This window comes from Anguilla rostrata, chromosome 15, assembly GCF_018555375.3.
Source record: "Anguilla rostrata isolate EN2019 chromosome 15, ASM1855537v3, whole genome shotgun sequence".
NCBI classification, from domain to species: Eukaryota; Metazoa; Chordata; class Actinopteri; order Anguilliformes; family Anguillidae; genus Anguilla; species Anguilla rostrata.
In genome coordinates, this window is record NC_057947.1 from 31,877,413 (window position 1) to 31,895,115 (window position 17,703).

The 17,703-nt window shown below is 46.0% G+C and overlaps 2 protein-coding genes across 4 annotated transcripts in view; one reads left to right on the forward strand and one right to left on the reverse strand.

The window, feature by feature from the left end:
- Window positions 1-17,703, reverse strand: part of cmss1 (cms1 ribosomal small subunit homolog) — a 73,643-nt gene that overhangs the window by 43,386 nt on the left and 12,554 nt on the right. The gene's annotated exons all lie outside the window — the stretch shown is intronic.
- The window catches only part of LOC135240919 (filamin A-interacting protein 1-like), a 58,206-nt gene that overhangs the window by 36,709 nt on the left and 3,794 nt on the right, over window positions 1-17,703 (forward strand). Inside the window, exon 1 of one of the 3 annotated variants that reach the window (XM_064310968.1) lies at window positions 5,504-5,646. The exons of the other annotated variants lie outside the window; for them this stretch is intronic. The gene's annotated coding sequence lies outside the window, so the exon portion shown is untranslated. Of the gene's footprint in view, window positions 1-5,503; window positions 5,647-17,703 lie in introns of those variants that run through there. 3 annotated transcript variants of the gene reach the window in all.

Sequence of the window (17,703 nt, forward strand, 5' to 3'; positions counted from 1 at the left end):
TTTAATATTATTGGCTCGTTTTTGCACAAGGTAATTTAGAGTAACTGTCCATTTCAGAGCAGCTGTAGGAACAGGAACATGGGTACAGATTGGGTACAGATTGGGAACAGATTGGGTACACAGTGGGCACAGACTTGGTACAGATTGGGTACACATTGGGTACAGATTGGGTGCAGATTGGGTACAGACTGGGCACAGACTTGGTACAGATTGGGTACAGATTGGGTACAGACTGGGCACAGGCCTGGTACAGACTGGGTACAGATTGGGTACAGACTGGGCACAGGCTTGGTACAGACTGAGTACAGATTGGGCACACAGCCCATTAGAGAGCCCCAGTTCACAGAGGCTCAGTACTGCCTGGGGTAACACAGGAGAGCAGCAGGCCAACCAGGCCCAGGGTGCAGTAACACACAAGCACGGGCACCAAGAACCTCTCCCAGACACAGACCACAGCCATAACACTGGACTACAGCACAGTGGTGGTCACAAGCCTTAATATGAACGACATGTATAGGTGTAGTGCCATGACGTTGGGCCCTGTATATCATTACTGACTCATGTCAAGCTCTTGAAGCGCTTGTGTCCATGTTTTTTTTTTCGGGGTTATTGAACAGTGCTCTGAAAAGCTTCAAAACAACAAGGCCAGTTTAACAACTTACAGACAGCGAAAAGGACTCCCGCACACCCCTCCCCCCCTCCCCCCCCCAGCAACAAGCTTAGCAAAGGAGAGAGCGTGCTCCAACAGGGAGAAACAGACCCCTCAAAATTACACTCTCATTTTCATAAATGTAGCAGTAGCTCAGCCAGTAATTCTGTTTGCAGTCAGTGAGCCAGCTAGCGAACGGGCTAAAATGGCCAGGAGCAAACACAGGGCCGTCTGGCTGCTGATACAGTTTCCTCTCAAATCATTATATTTGCGGCGACTGTGAAGGAGGGAAATAAATCTGGAAAGGGGCTCTACAGGAGCACGGCTGATCCGCTAGCTATAGCGGCCTAGCTCACTGCTAAGTGATGAAATAAATCCAATGCAGCGCTGAAATTGCTCTGTTCAAAAGCTGAAAACTTTTCCGTGCTTTGAGTAATTAAAGAGAACGCAGGCTTCTCTGTTTCAGTACTGAAGAGGCAGCGGAATGAATTTAGAGAACACTGAAACTGTGTCACTACAACGCTGGAGCCTGTGACTATGAAGCAGGTGACTGTGGTGCCAGACTCCTAGACACGTGCGCATACACGCGCACACACACACACACACAGACACACAGACACACACACGATCCCACAAACACACACACAGATATACAATAAACACATCAACACACGCAGACATGGACACACACACACCATCCCACAAACACACAGATTCAGATGTAGACACACACACACAGACAGACACACACACGCACACACAGACAGACAGACACACACACACACACACAGACAGACACACAGACACTCTGGTACTTTCCTGAATCCCAGAGCTATAAAGAGAAACACGCTACTCAGCATAAAGGGAGCAGTAAAAAAAGGAAATGACATCACACACCAGTGGACTGCGAGACCTTGTTTGGGACCTGGGGCCAGCAGAGGAGAGAGGGGTCAGGAAATGGGGTCAAATCCATTACCGCACCCCTCCCCAAGGCCGAGTCCAAGGCCAGGAGGGGCCAGCTGCCCCAAACGCAGCAGCGCAGGTGCAGGGGGCTCAGATAAGGACAAAGGCAAAACGCCAAATCTGCTCACCTGTGTGCTTTTCTGGGCCTGGGTTACTAGTGGATGGACAAAAACCAAACAATTCAATGCCGCTATATAGAACAGACTATTAGAATAAAGGTTGCTTCAAGTTCAATGAGTGAGTGTGTGTGTGTATGCGCGTGCTTATGAGTATACGTGTGTGTTCTTATGAGAGTGTATGTGTGTGTGTGAGCGCTTATGTGCTTGTGCGTGCGTGCGTGCGCGCATGTGTGCTTATGTGTGTGTGTGTACGTGTGCTTATGCGTGTGTCTTGTGTATGTGTGTGTGTGTGTGTGCTCATGTGCTTGTGTGTGTGTGTATATGTGTGGGAGCGCTCATGTGCTCGTGTGTGTGCGTGCATGTGTGCTTATGCGTGTGTCTTGTGTACGTGTATGTGTGTATGTGCTTATGTGTGTGCTTATGTGTGTGTGAGAGTGTTTATGTGCTCGTGTGTGTGTGTGTGCGTGTGTGCACTCGTGTGTGTGCTTATGTGCGTATATGTGCGTATATGTGTATGTGTGTGTGTGTGCTTGTGTGTGTGTGCGCTTATACGTATGCGTGTATGTGTGTGTGTGCTTATGTGCGTATATGGGTATGTGTGTGTGCGCTTGTGTGTGTGTGAGCATATGTGCGTGTACAGAGTGAACAGCACCGCGCAGATCGGCTTACAGTTTGGTGATGTCATTGCCGTGAGCAGCCAGTCCCCCGATATGGAGGCCTCTGTTTGCTCAGAGGGCCTACAGAGGCCCAGGGCCCGTTTGAACTGAGAGTAAATCACCAGACAAGGAAAAGTTACTTTTATTGGCCCAGCTTGAACCCCCTGACCGTCTGGATCAAAGCAGAGATGGGGGGGGTGGGGGGGGCGCACGGGGCACGTAATCCACAGAGGATCAGAGCTGGTCATCTTCCTACCTCACACGCCTGTGTTCGGTCACTGCAGGATGAAATGCCCCACACAAGACCTTCTGAGGGAACTTTAAAAAAAAAAAAAAAAAAAAAGCCCCATTCCAAAATGTTCCGTAACTCTGATGCATGTATGTTTCAGTCTGGTGAGGCAGAGGATGACTTGCACGCCATCGAAGGCCTGTCACTGTGATGCATTCCACCGTGAGTCAGAGGGTAAGGAACATCTGGTTCTGCGCGGAGACTGACTCCGGGACATTACCAGGCTCGCAAAACAAAAACCTTTCTTTTTTTAATTTCATTTTTTTGTCTCCTTCAACAACAAGAGGTTGAATTCTTTCAGAAAACATTCGGGGGGGAAAAGAAAGTACAGGATTTGCATACCGATCCGTTGAGTCTGAGGGGGACCAGGGCTGTTTTGAAACAGACTTGGAGCCCACCGGCTCCCTCAGGACCCCACGGGCTTTTCCAAACCCTGCAACAGTCCTGATGTTCCTGCCCCAGTCAGCTACATCGCAATTCGGGGAAAAATAACTTTATTGCAATTCATAAAGACTAAATGTTTTTTTTTGTTTGTTGAAAAGTTGACAAATTTGCAGCCGCTGAAAATAAAACAGGAAATAAATCAGTGGCAGGCTCTGTTCCCCCCTTTCCGCCCCCAGGCCTGGAGTTGGACATGCAATGCAGTTTGAGAGAACTGCTCACCCCTCCCTGAAGAACTACACTGGTGTCTGAACAGCCCCAGTTTGCAGGGAGGCAGTCGGGGTCGATCCTGGGGCAGAAGGGTTTGCAGCCAGACGGTGCCAGGGCACAGTGCCACCAAACACACTTCAGATGGCAGCTGCAAATTCACCTAATGAGGGGATCTAATGAGCGGATCTAATGAGCAGATCTAATGAGCGGATCTAACAGGCGGATCTAATGAGGGGATCTAACAAGGGGATCTAATGAGCAGATCTAATGAGCGGATCTAACGAGCGCATCTAATGAGAGGATCTAACAGGCAGATCTAATGAGGGGATCTAATGAGGGGATTTAATGAGGGGATATAATGAGCAGATCTAACGAGCGGGATCTAACGAGCGGATCTAATAAGGGGATCTAATGAGGGGATCTAATAAGGGGATCTAACGAGCGCATCTAACAAGGGGATCTAATGAGGGGATCTAATGAGCGGATCTAATGAGGGGATCTAACGAGGGCACTTAACGATGCGAAGGTACAGGCAAAGGAGCGCGTCGAGGACGTCTGAGCGCCCGTAACGCACCGCAGAGTGCCAAGTGCCCGAGGGCGTCGAGCGGAGAGAGCGTTGAGCGTGAGCGCAGGGGGGGGAGATGAGGCCTGGCGGAGGTCGGGGCCCGTATGAGAAGGGCCGCGCGGCGTTCGGCGAATACACATGCTCCAGCTGCACGGCCCTGGGGCTGCGTCTCAGCACACCCATCACCGCTGCGGCCTAAGGGCGAGGACGTCTGACCCGTTTCCATGGTTTCACCCAGAGGAGACTGCCTTCAGGAGCCATTCCCATGGTTCCCCTCCCCCCGGAGGAGACTGTCTGACCGGTTTCCATGGTTTCACCCGGAGCAGACAGCTGTCGGAAGGCTATTTGTTACTGATGGCTGGTTAGTCAGCTGACTCAGACCTGGAACAGACCTCTGACCAAGAATCACTCTGAAGGGATAGATCACTCTCTAGGGCCAACTCTTTCAGTTTTTGCGTATATTTTCAATTAGAATAGAAACACACAAACACACACAGACACACAGACACACGCTCACAGACATAAGAAGCAATGTAAAGTTTTCCTTCAGGAAGATATCTATCCCAAAAGCCCATATGGTGCGATATGGGGATCTCTTCTGGCAGAACCCTGCTGTTCGAGACACACGGATACCTCCACGTAACCCTGGGCCATGTCCCTGTGCTAGTACTCCATTCGCTCAGGTTAAACCTGTAAATGATGCTACCTGATATTCGCTCAGGTTAAGCCAGTGAACTACACTGGCTGACATTTCCTTTGGTTAGGCTGGTAAATTAAACCAGCTGATACTCGCTCTGGTTAAGCTGGTAAATGAAGCTAGCCAGTACTCGCTCAGGTTAGGCCGGTAAATGGGGCTAGCAGACAGTCGCTCGGCTTAGGGCCAGTAAATGATGCTAGCTGATGTTACCCAGCATTCCCCTGGGATTCAGAACACTGACAGAGAAACCAGACATTTCACACATCTCAGATGGCAAACTCTGCACCCCCTTAAGTACCTGTGTGCCTCCCCTGTTTCCTCAAATTTCTCATTTTAAATTATGGCATGTATATGAAACACACAGACACACACACACACTCTTTCTCTCTCACACACACAAACACACACACAAACATATATGTGTGCTTTCTCTCTCACACACACACAGCCTCTATCTCTCTCTTACACACACACACAAACATACACGCACACACATATATTCTTTCTCTCTCTCACACACAGTCTCTATCTCTCTCACACACAGATCTCTCTTCACACACTCATCTCTCTCTCTACACACACACACAACATACACACACACATATGCCCCTCCACACACACAGTCTCTCTCTCTCTCTCACACACACACACACATGCTCTGTCACACACAGTCTCTCTCTCTCTCTCTCACACACACACACGCTCTCTGTCACACACACACAGTCTCTCTCTCTCTCTCACACACACACACACACGCTCTCTCATTAACACAAACTCTTTTTCTCTCCCCCCCCCCCAGTGCATGCACACACATACAAGACACGCACACACCGCTGGGAGGCTTTTTACAGCACACAGCTCCATATAAGGGCATGTTGATGATGTAATGTGGCGCATGCAGGGAGTATGCAGCAAGGCACTTCCCCAATTGTTTAGTTTCCCTGCTGGAATGCACACGCTGGGGCGAGCGGGGAGAGAGAGCGAACGGAGAGAGAGAGAGAGAGAGCACGGCCGGCCATTAGCCCGTCAGCTGCACGATCCGGCGCGCGCGACTCAGGTAGGACAGAAAAACTTACGAAAACAGCCGTTCTGCCTTGACGGGTTCCTCCCGTGCCGAAGCCGTTTATCTAAGTGGTCTCGGCCGCTCGGGCTCGCCTCTGAGCTGGGGCTCCATCGCCGATAGCCGCCTGAGTACACAGGGGCTCCCCGAACACTTCCAAACTTTCGCTACGGTTTCCTGCTGTCTTCGGCTGCATTTGGTGAATGTGTCGATGGTGTCAGATGTTCAAAAAGTCAACACTAGTTTGTTTGACTTGTTTGTTTGACTGTTCTCGCCTTTAAAGCAGCATGATCAAAAGCAATGGCAATTTCTTTCACTGTCAGATTTGGAATTCACTTTTTTTCTACTCTGGGAAAATTCACTGTCAAATCTGAAATCAATGACTTCTGGCAAATTGATCATCAAATCATAAATCAGTGGCAGACGACATGGAGATGAATATCTGTAGCACTTATTGTTCTTTTAGCAGGCATATGATTTGCTTTATACTTAATGTAATCATCTAAGAATGTATTCAATGGTAATCTGCGGGCTAATTTAAATAATTTAACAGTGGAAGTTAATAGTTAAGTTCTGCATTAGTGGTTTTCAGTAACGTCTCAAAGAAAAGACTGTCATTAATAAATGTATTGTTCAATTTTTGAAAACATCTCAGAAAAAATACAGAATCTGAAAGAAAAAAAAACTAAAAGTGCGGAAACTTCACCCTATGATAAGAAGCTGATAGTAAATGACACAAAGCGAAAGGGAGAGATAGAGAGAGGAGAGAGAGGGAGAAAGATAGAGAGGAGAGAGAGAGGGAGAGAGACAGAGAGACGACAAGAATTTGGCTCTCCACAGAATAATTAATCACGGGATTAAAATACGTTTTACCTTGTCAAACTCTTAACGGCTGCTGCAACACATTACTGCTTGTTAAGCACATACTTTAAAATAAGTATTGTATGAGTTTGATGATCAGAAGAAAGGAAGAAAGAAATTCACTTGCGCTATCAAACTACAACCATCCATTGCAGCGTGAAACTCGAGTTTCAGACCGGTAAAGCGTCTCGTGAGCCTGGCGCAGTCGAGGCTGCAGACGAAGAAGGTTCACGCGCACCGTAAATCTCTTCCCGGGTAGATAACTCTTCTGCATTCCTGACGTTGCCGGTGAAACATTCATCAGGGGGGCTATAAAAACCACGGAGCGAAGATGCGTTACGCTTTCCAGACCGTGCATTGCCGGTCCAGCCCAGTCGCGGTAAGAAAAAGAAAAAGAAAAAAAAAATCTTCCCGTCACCATGCCGTTGCCAAGTTACCTGCGACAACAAGACACGGGTGGCAGCACAGCCGCGACTGTGACTTCCTCATATAAGACACGAACAAAGACAATAATGCCACAAAATAACAATCTGTATGTCTGAAGTATGCAGAAATTAATTCTGATTTGTGCTTTCACTTAATTGTGCATTCACGCGCGCATATTGTATGCATATTGCCTACGTCCTGTCAGCAGTGGCAAAGAAGCCCAATCTGCTACCAGATCCAAGTAAATTATTAAATTAGTGCAAATGTGAATGACATCTCAAGGCTACTTGCAACCACAGCTAAAATGCTTAACTGTAGTGTAATATATTAAAGATAAGTTGTTGGCTTGTTACCACACGAAACCATGGTCTATGGCCTTTTCAGGAACTTGGCTTTTGTACCTTTTGGTTGTGTACCAGGGTAAGAATCAATACCACTTCATTAGTTTACTGAATTCAAATTAATTTCCTTTAGTAAGTGAAGTGCTTGAACTGAAACTTGAATTTTAAAATGCTGTTTCTGGCTGAGGGAATGTCCATGTATGTAACTTGAACTGAAGTGACTTTATTCTTTCATTTCTTTACACGAAAGCAGTCGGCTTTGCAGCGAGACAGCTGTGTCTGCAGAGCGACTGGCCGCACTCGCGCGCCGAGAGCCAGGCTTCGCATCGCATACCGACGTAGCCTAATCTTTCCTCAAAAACCGTGACTCACTCTTGCCTTTTAAACATCTGCGCTGAAGAGTCGGTTTTAGTTTCTTAAAAAATTTCCTCTGGTTCTACCCCATTAAATGTGCGAAACATAGCGCCCACAAACTAGTTCACGGTGGAACAGATGCTAAACTTACTTTAATCTCGAGCAGCATAAAGCTCCTTCCTGAAATCAGACTCATATTTAGCATATATATATATATATATATATATATATATATATATATACAGGCCTATCTGAAAGCAGCAAGGATGGCTGATGGAACATTCTAGCATTGTGATTCACTTCCCAAACATGCACTTAAATACAGCGAGCGGTTGATCTTGCAATAGGGTCGAAATACCTCTGGAGTTCGCAGTACTGGTGCCCTGCAGTGCCCCTGGCATTCAGACAGATGGGCAAAGCTTTCAGCAGGCAGTGAGAGAGGAACGGGAAACGTTTATATTTCAGACTTGAGCAGACGCTCTTATCCAGAGCGACAGCAAAAACCACACAATGCGTTCATGTAGTCGGATATTTACCGGAGCAATTCAACTCAAGGGTATAGCCTAACGGCAGTGCCCCCACCAGGAACTTGAACCTGAACCCACCATTACCCAGAGTGACTGAACCACACACAGAATTCCCCCCCCCACACACACAATGGACTTGTGTAGCGGGAAATTTACCGAGGCAATTCAGGTCAAGGGTGCAGTGGCTGGGCTCAGACTCAGAGAGAGTCCATCAATGTGGAGGGCAGAAGAAGGCCATTAGAATCAGAGGGCGTCCATGTTGCTTCCGCCTATGGATGAAGGTGCCGGCGTTTACTTGACCTCAAACCTTACAGCTTCACACAGAGCTGGCAAACTGAAATGATGTACTACCAAAAAATGTTTTCAAAAATTTGTAGGTTGAGAGGAACAAAATAAGAAAGCTGCAAAGCTAAGCACGGGCGTCCTGCGCGTTTAGTTTGGACAGTTTTCACAGTAACGGCATAACAGAGGTAACAATTACAGTAAACTGATCCAGCGCCGTCTATATTTGTAAGCTGGCCCTTTGAAATGTAGTTTCTCACTGGAGGAGCTGCACTGTCCAGGATATTATTACCCTTTGAGCTAACCGCTAATGAGCTACAACAGCCCCTGTGTTCATTAGCATAACTACACTGCACAATACCAAGAAAATGCTCCCTAAAAATATTCATGTGAGAAGATGCACAAAACTGCAGGTTTGGGGGAAAGTGCTGCCCGTGGATGCATGCGTGGACCTGAGAATGTGCAGGATCAGTCTGCCAACTTACTGCTGAGGCACTGCAGAGTCGTCTACAGCTGTGGGTCAGAAACAGCAGCAGGATCGAGCTGTGGTGTCTGCCTCAGCGCAGCCGAGATCACTGCAGCCAGTCTGCCTCAGCGCAGCCGAGATCACTGCAGTCTGCCTCAGCGCAGCCGAGATCACTGCAGCCAGTCTGCCTCAGCGCAGCCGAGATCACTGCAGTCTGCCTCAGCGCAGCCGAGATCACTGCAGCCAGTCTGCCTCAGCGCAGCCGAGATCACTGCAGTCTGCCTCAGCGCAGCCGAGATCACTGCAGTCTGCCTCAGCGCAGCCGAGATCACTGCAGTCTGCCTCAGCGCAGCCGAGATCACTGCAGCCAGTCTGCCTCAGCGCAGCCGAGATCACTGCAGTCTGTCTGCCTCAGCGCAGCCGAGACCTCAGCTGCTAGCGCAGCCGAGATCACTGCAGTCTGCCTCAGCGCAGCTGAGATCACTACAGTCTGCCTCAGCGCAGCCAAGATCACTGCAGCCAGTCTGCCTCAGTGTTCACCTTCCGGAAGCCCCACAGGAGTTTAAACACCACATAAAGAATAAAGAATGACCATTACTCGAACATGTTAGTAGCGTGTAATATGTGGTTACGTACGGCTGGAGTCTGGCTTTTCAACTCCAGCTCACTGAAGGGAAAAAAATGTGCAGACTTGGCAGTGAAAGCACATCTGCAGCACTGCAGAGGAAGAGGCGTGGAGCTGAGAGATGTTTGCACAAACACTTTCCAGCAGTCACATTTAGACCTGATTGGCTGCTCGCCCTCAGGGCAGCAGTCACATTTAGACCTGATTGGCTGCTCGCCCTCAGGCCAGCAGTCACATTTAGACCTGATTGGCTGCTCGCCCTCAGGGCAGCAGTCATATTTAGACCTGATTGGCTGTTCGCCCTCAGGGCAGCAGTCATATTTAGACCTGATTGGCTGCTCGCCCTCAGGCCAGCAGTCATATTTAGACCTGATTGGCTGTTCGCCCTCAGGGCAGCAGTCATATTTAGACCTGATTGGCTGTTCGCCCTCAGGTAAGCAGTCATATTTAAACCTGATTGGCTGTTCTCACTTAAGGCAGCAGTCATATTTAGACCTGATTGGCTGTTCGCCCTCAGGTAAGCAGTCATATTTAGACCTGATTGGCTGCTCTCACTGATTGGCTGCTCTGATCTGCAGCACTGCAGAGGAAGAGGCGTGGGACTGAGAAATGTCTGTACAAACACTTTCCCTGAGTTGACGCTCGTTAGAGAGCAGCCCTGGGGCTGTCAGGCTCGGAGATCACAGCCACACTGGCTGCACGACATCACGCTTTGCTCCGGGAGGGGGCCCTGTTTATACAGCCAGCCTGTGGAAGTGGGGGAATTCCCCTTAAGGGGGGGGGGGGGGGGTCGGAAACCCCGCAATTAGCAGGCCGTCCCATGCCAGCACGGCATGTGTGCGGAGTGCTGGCGGCCGCACGCTCTCGAGTCAAAACATCCCCTCCGGCAGCAGCGTCAGAGAGCCCCGCCAAGGAGCCGCTCAGCCACAACGACCAGGGACCTCACAAATACATAAAAACAAGCACACACACACACACAGCCACGCACGCATGCACGCAAGCACACACACACACACACACAGGCACACACGCATTCATGCAAGCACACACACACACACACACACACACAGGCACACACGCATTCACGCAAGCACACACACACACAGGCACGCACGCATGCACGCAAGCACACACACACACACAGACACGCACGCATGCACGCAAGCACACACACACACACACACACACACAGGCACGCACGCATGCACGCAAGCACACACACAAGCACACACAGACACGCACGCAAACACATACACACATGCACGCAAGCACACACATGCAAGCACATACGTATGCATGCTGGCAAGCGCACAAAAAAACACACACACACACACAGGCACGCACACATGCATGCAAGCACACACGCGCACACACGCATGCATGCAAGCACATGCACAGGCACACACATACACACACATGCATGCACGCAAACACACATGCACACAAACTTGCATGCACAAATACAAACACGCACGCAGACACACACACACACGCACTATTTAAACATCAGGCTCAGTAAAATCCAGAATGCAGGTCTGTCCTTTAGAGAGAGAGTGTGAATTTTCACAGGGGAAGAGAGCTGTCTACTGTATACTGGAAACCTGGAGCCAGGATGAACAAGCCATATTTACACCTGCTTGGCTGACCTGCTCGCCCTCAGGTCAACAGTCATATTTAGGCCTGATTGGCTGCTCGCCCTCAGGTCAACAGTCATATTTAGACCTGATTGGCTGCTTGCCCTCAGGGCAGCAGTCATATTTAGACCTGATTGGCTGCTCACCCTCAGGTCAACAGTCATATTTAGACCTGATTGGCTGCTTGCCCTCAGGGCAGCAGTCATATTTAGACCTGATTGGCTGCTCACCCTCAGGTCAACAGTCATATTTAGACCTGATTGGTTGCTCGCCCTCAGGGTAGCACCTGATTGGCTGCTTTCACTTAGGGCAGCAGTCATATTTAGACCTGATTGGCTACTTGCACTCAGGCCAGCAGTCATATTTAGAACTGATTGGCTACTTCCATGGAAGTAACTGTAGAATCATGGGGATTTAAATAGTTATGATTGGTTACGATAAACAGTGGCACCTCACAATCGCATGGTAACTGCAGTGGAAACTGAAAAAAATTCAACGAGCTGGACCTCAGGCTGCTTAAGAAGGTTAAAAGAGCTGTAAATGATACCATATATGTACATATCTCATATCTCTTTCTCCTAATGGAGTTAACTTGGAAAACCTCATTTGACACAGATAAATGATATTCCTGTCAGTGCCCCCCTCCCTCCCTCCAAAAAAAACAAGAAGAAGAAAAAAAAGAAAATTAGAAAATTTATAACCCAGAATGATGACACCCCCACTTTATGGTTACGAATACACTGCTCTCTCGCGTACAGCCCTTCGATGCATGCTTGGTATTATATGACACGGGACGGTTCTTATAAATGACCAACCTTTTCAGAGAAGGGAAACAGGAAATGATGTAACTGTCCCACTGGGGGTTTCAGTCTCTCAGTCAGTCTATGCTGGCCATTACAAATAATGCAGTGCTTCTGAAGCGGAACAATGCAAGTTAAAAGAAAACAAAGTATGTGTGTGTGTGTGTGTGTGTATGCTTGTGTGTGAGACTACTCATAGTTATGAATAGCTTTGGAACATTCTCTTCTTTTGTATAAACCTACTGATCATTCCATTAATATATTTGCAATGGTCATCTTATTTCCGGTGGTTGCATCTAGTTACGTCAAAGAAAATTGTTCTTTCCATTGTCTTGTGAGTCATTTCACTGAAAATAAATAAAGTCACCGCTTGAAATCCAGTTAAAATGTTTTCAAAATAGTAAATTAAATTGCGTCCAGGTATCACTAGGCTTTATCCTGACTTAAATACCTAGAATACAAAAAAAAAAACATAGTTTCTTTGTTCTCAGGAGGGGTAAACTGGAATGCAGGAGAAGGCTTGATTTAATTTTCCCTGGTGGTGACATAACTGGCCAGTCTAGCCCACATTAAGGACAACAAAGGGCACAACTGAGCCTGTCTGCCTGCTGAACCGTGATTTCCCAGCATCGGGAGGACTGATGAGCATCATGGGACCTCGTAGCTACACGAGTATTTAAGGCAACCGACCTGCAGCCAAACGACACAATTAACGGTGTTTATGAACCCATTAATGTTTCCATGACATCCATCAGCAAACAGAGAGAGCTCAAACTCAGACCCCTGCACACAAGAACTTTCATTGTTCTGAGTCACCGTGAAATGTGTGTGTGTGTGTGTGTGTGTGTGTGTGTGCGCGTGCACGTGCGTGTGCGAGTACTGTGTGTGTGAGTGTGTGTTTGTGTGTGCACGTGCGTGTGCGAATACTACGTGTGTGTGTGTGTGTTTGTGTGTGCGTGCAAGTGCGTGTGAGTACTGTTGTGCATGTGGTGTTGTGGGTGTGTGTTTGTGTGGCAAGTGCTAGTACCAGGGGCGGTGTGTTTGTGTGTGCACATCGTGTGGTATCGTGTGTGTGTGTGTGTGTGTATGTGTTTGTGTGTGCGAACATGTGTGTGTGCGTGTGAGTACTGCATGTGTGTGTGTGTGTCTGAGTCTGTGAGTGTGTGTTTGTTGTGGCGCGCGTGTTCTAACACCACCAGAGTCGCCATTATCAGGGGACAATACTTTGTAAATGGTAAATGGACTGCATTTATATAGCACTTTTATCCAAAGTGCTTTACAATTGATGCCTCTCATTCACCCATTCACACACACACTCACACAAGGCTGCCATGCAAGGTACCAATCAGCTCGTTGGGAGCAATTAGGGGTTAGGTGTCTTGCTCAGGGACACCTCGACACGCCCAGGGCAGGGGGGGTCGAACCGGCAACCCTCCGACTGCCAGACAACTGCTCTCACCTTCTGAGCTATGGCGCCCCTAAATATTCCCCAATACTTCATCCACTGTTGGCGCCGCCCCTTTCCACTGCACCAACAGCTGAAGGCAATCGCCTCGCTAAGCCCTAATAAAAACAAAGGGTTCACACCTGAGCGGGGTGTGAGAGTTGGGAGAGAACACAGTGGAGTCAGTTTGTCGGCAGTAACGGGGAACTCTGCGTGTTTTGTGTATGACCGATATTTTTGGAGGACTAGGCTACCTGATTTGTGCTTGACCATTGTTCCGGAAAGACTAACCAAGTTGTGTTTGACCTGCACCCGTTACAAGACCTCTCTTTTGTGTGTGTGTTTGTTCCGGCAAGCAGCTTAGCTGCCCGGGTGAGTAGTAGGGATCCAGTATGAGACAGGTAAAGCTTCAAGTGGAGCAAGTTTTTAACTTGTTTTAGTTATCCAAAACACTTTTTTTCTGATGCAAGTCAGAAAAATGAAAGTCTGCATGCGACCGTGTTATCAGGCCAGCTTCATAAACCGTCACGCTTGTTTGCTCAGAAGAGCATGTGAGCCATTGTCTGGTACGTGTGAACGGCTGGCGGACAGACAGCACACACATGCAGTTTTAACCTTTACTGTGGCCATTTTGGGCCAGACGTTTCTGAGGTTCATTCACACATCACCGCAAATCAACTCATACATACTGTACAGATGTACCTTAGTTCCGATAATCACATCCATTATCTATACCCGCTTATTCTTGTCAGGGGGGTGCTGAAGCCTATCCCAGCATGCATTGGGTAAGAGGCCGGAATACTCCCTGGACCGGTCCCCATTCTATCACAGGGAACACACCCACCCATACCTATGGGCAATTTAGAGTCTCCACTGAGCCTACCTACAAGTCTTTGGACTGTGGGAGGAAACCCATATGGACACGGGGAGAACGTCAGATAATTATATACAGCCCAAATATTGTCAACACCACACAGCCAAGACTACATAACCAAAGGTATTCATGTAAATATCCCACCTTAGTAATACACCCCCCCCCCCCCCAGGCACAAGTGGTGAGAAGCTACCGGTGGAAGGATGTGTCAGTGGGGCCCAGCTCATTTAGAGGCATTATAAACACGGGGAGTGAGGAGACACCTTTCATGTGGCGTTCCACAAAATCATTACACTCAACACGCAAACCCCAGTCGCTAAACCCGCGAACCGACAAGAAACCTCTCTGAACGCTAACGGCAACCGCAGGGCCATCTTTCAGGCGCAAAACGTGAAAACCGAGGCACGAAACAAGTGCCTACAATCGATCAATCCGTCAACCTTCATTAACCCTTAAGGAAAAAACCCTCCTGCAGCCTAGATAAAGACCTCATCGTAAAGGTATTAAAAGCACACAGCGAAGCCTAAAAACTTGTTAAAAGTTGCAGGGGAGATGTGGAAAGGCCTATACAGCACAGGCCATATACTCCTGTCTCAGAGATTGCTCAGAGAAGGCACGACTCTAACGTGAGAGGAAAACACAGCACAAAACTTACGAAAATAAAGTTGCATGTGAAAATTTAGCAAATGAACCACAGAAACTGCAATGGGAATAAATAAAAAAAACATGGCTCAAATCAATGAGGAATGCAGAATGATTGTTCTGCATTTATGTAACCCTCTTTTCCAACCGCTGACTTGTGCTACAAGCAAAAACATTTTGGCCTCGTTCAACAAACAGAAAGAGGCTCCGGGCTGAGTTAAAACGGTACACCGCAAACACGCCAGGGTCTCTGGTAATGGAGAAATCTTTCAATTATACTGCTGGGAATATCCCTTTTTAAAAAAAGTGCAATGCATACCTCGAGGAAACATAAAAATAAACGTGTCTTCACCTTTATAGATGAAAAGGACATCCCGGCCTCTCTGAATTCAGCTACACAGGATGATAATTATAGTTAGGGTAAACGTCCCTATTAAGCCCACGTACCATATAAGCCCACTTGCAACTTCTGAGTCAAATAAAAAAAAACTACATCATCATTTTTTGCTGTGTGATGTTTTTTCGAATTAAGCTGCTTGTTACGTAAATGACACTTTTTATTGTAAGTCAATCACATTTGTCGATATTGAGTTATCGAAGCATATGTGTGGCATGTGCCTGCTGATCCCAGAAGAAGTTGCAAAAAAACTTAGGTGATTTTGGTACCCTCAGAAAATAACATTTTTTGTATATTTCTACTCCTGTTTTTGGAAAGTACTCACTTGTTATCAAAATTTAAGTGATTAGTGTTTTGAATGAGACATATGTTAGAATATTACCTGAATTAGAAATATTGTGTCTTTTGAAATCAAAATATGAGTTTTAGCACAGTAGCAAACAGACCACATGCTGCATCAATACAGTAGCTACATAGTATGGTTCATTGCAATGACATAAAGCATGATAAGCATGTATAGTTTATATTTTTGTATGCAGTTTATATTAGTATACTGTTAAATAGACAATAAATGTGTATGTTTATCTTTATTTATTTTTTAATTAACATTTTTACCTGGTGGGCTTAAAGGGGACTCTAGCAAAAAAATCACACTGTCTGAGGTGGATGTAAATGAGTATAGCTAATTACTTCTCTACATGATCAATTTATACTTTTCATATTATGTTAGTGCACCATATATAGATTTATTTCATACAGTTGTTTTTTTAATGTCATGTGAGTAGAATAAAATATTCTGTCTTTAACCATAAATTCACTGATGTTCCCTTTAAGCCCACCTGTTCCCATTAAGCCCACTTTACTGTGTTTCAATGGGGATTTTCTCCCTTTTGACCTCTGAACCATTTTCCTCCCTAATTTTGACCTCACCTGATGAATCAGCTCCATAATTCAGATAATTAATACCCATATTTAAATATCAGTGATATTGCAAACGTCAATTCATTCTGGATAGGCCTGTGTTCTATCTTAACATTAGCAATCATTTTTTAGTCTTTACTTTTCAGATGAGTTTTAGTTTAAGATGACTAAAACATGAAAGAACTACAGTTCATGCCCACGCATGATAGAAGCGCAAGTTCATCCTCTGCAAAGCAGGGCTGTAGGGACCTGGACCATTCTATTTGCGCAATCATGAGGTCATTGAAAATCTACAAAAATAAGATGAAAGCCATGAACGACTTGCTAGCGTAAGACAAAGACAACCACAACGTGGGCTAAAGATTGAAGCAAACAAATAAAATAAAGCTTAGACCACCCTATAACCTGTTATGTTACACTACTAAGATGGAGCATGGAGCAAATGATAACCTTACTAAAACGATGCAATCACCTCAAAGAGCATAGGCCTACGTTTAGTCTAGGAGAAAGTAGAAATTGCAGAAATGTTGACATCTTTCTTGTTTATTTTGTTTAAGTTATAGGGTAATGATACATGAGCTTCAATATGTTATGACTGATGTCTCCTCATAATGAATTGTATGTTTTAATGTTACTCCACAATGAACTGAATGGTTTTAAAATGTGTTTTTACAATGTTTTCAAACTACTATCCTAAATCTGTTTAACATTTAAAAATGTATTGTTTAATTGTAAATCCTGAAATTGACTCATTTACTATCCTTAGAACATTAGTATTGAACTTGAAATTGTTTTTCATTCAGTCAGTCGGTCTTCAGAAATCTTCATAAAAACACCTGCACTTTCAACCAGCTGACTGAACCAGAAATTTTGGCCAATTTCAAATGCCAACAGCACACCATAGGATAGAGATACAGACAAAATGACAACACATATTGAAAGATGAAGTATTGAAGAGTAATTTCCACTATAGTTTTGATTTTGTTCGTAAATATTTTTTTGGCTACATTCCAAAGAAGACATGTTGTAAGTTTAACTTTTTCTGTGTTGACAACACAGCAAAAAGGCTGGTCATGCCTATTTCAAATGCCATTTACAGGCCATAGGATAGGAGTGGAGACAAAATGAAAATAGCTATTGAGAGCTAAGAGATTACAGATTTGAATAGAACAAGTTTGTATTGTTAGGATTTTTTAAATATATATTTATTCATCAACAAATCATGAAGTGGGCTTATTTGGAACACCCATGGGCTTAAAGGGTACGTTAGGTACCCATTAAGCCCATGCCAGACTTTTGACATATTTTGACAAATTAAACAATAAAAACATTAGAAATTGGTATAAATGAATTATTGACACTTCAAATGAGAGATTAGACTTTCATTATAACTAAAATGTTCTCACTTAAATTGGGGCAGTATACATGAAAAATGTCTGAAAAGCGGATTTGGTGGGCTT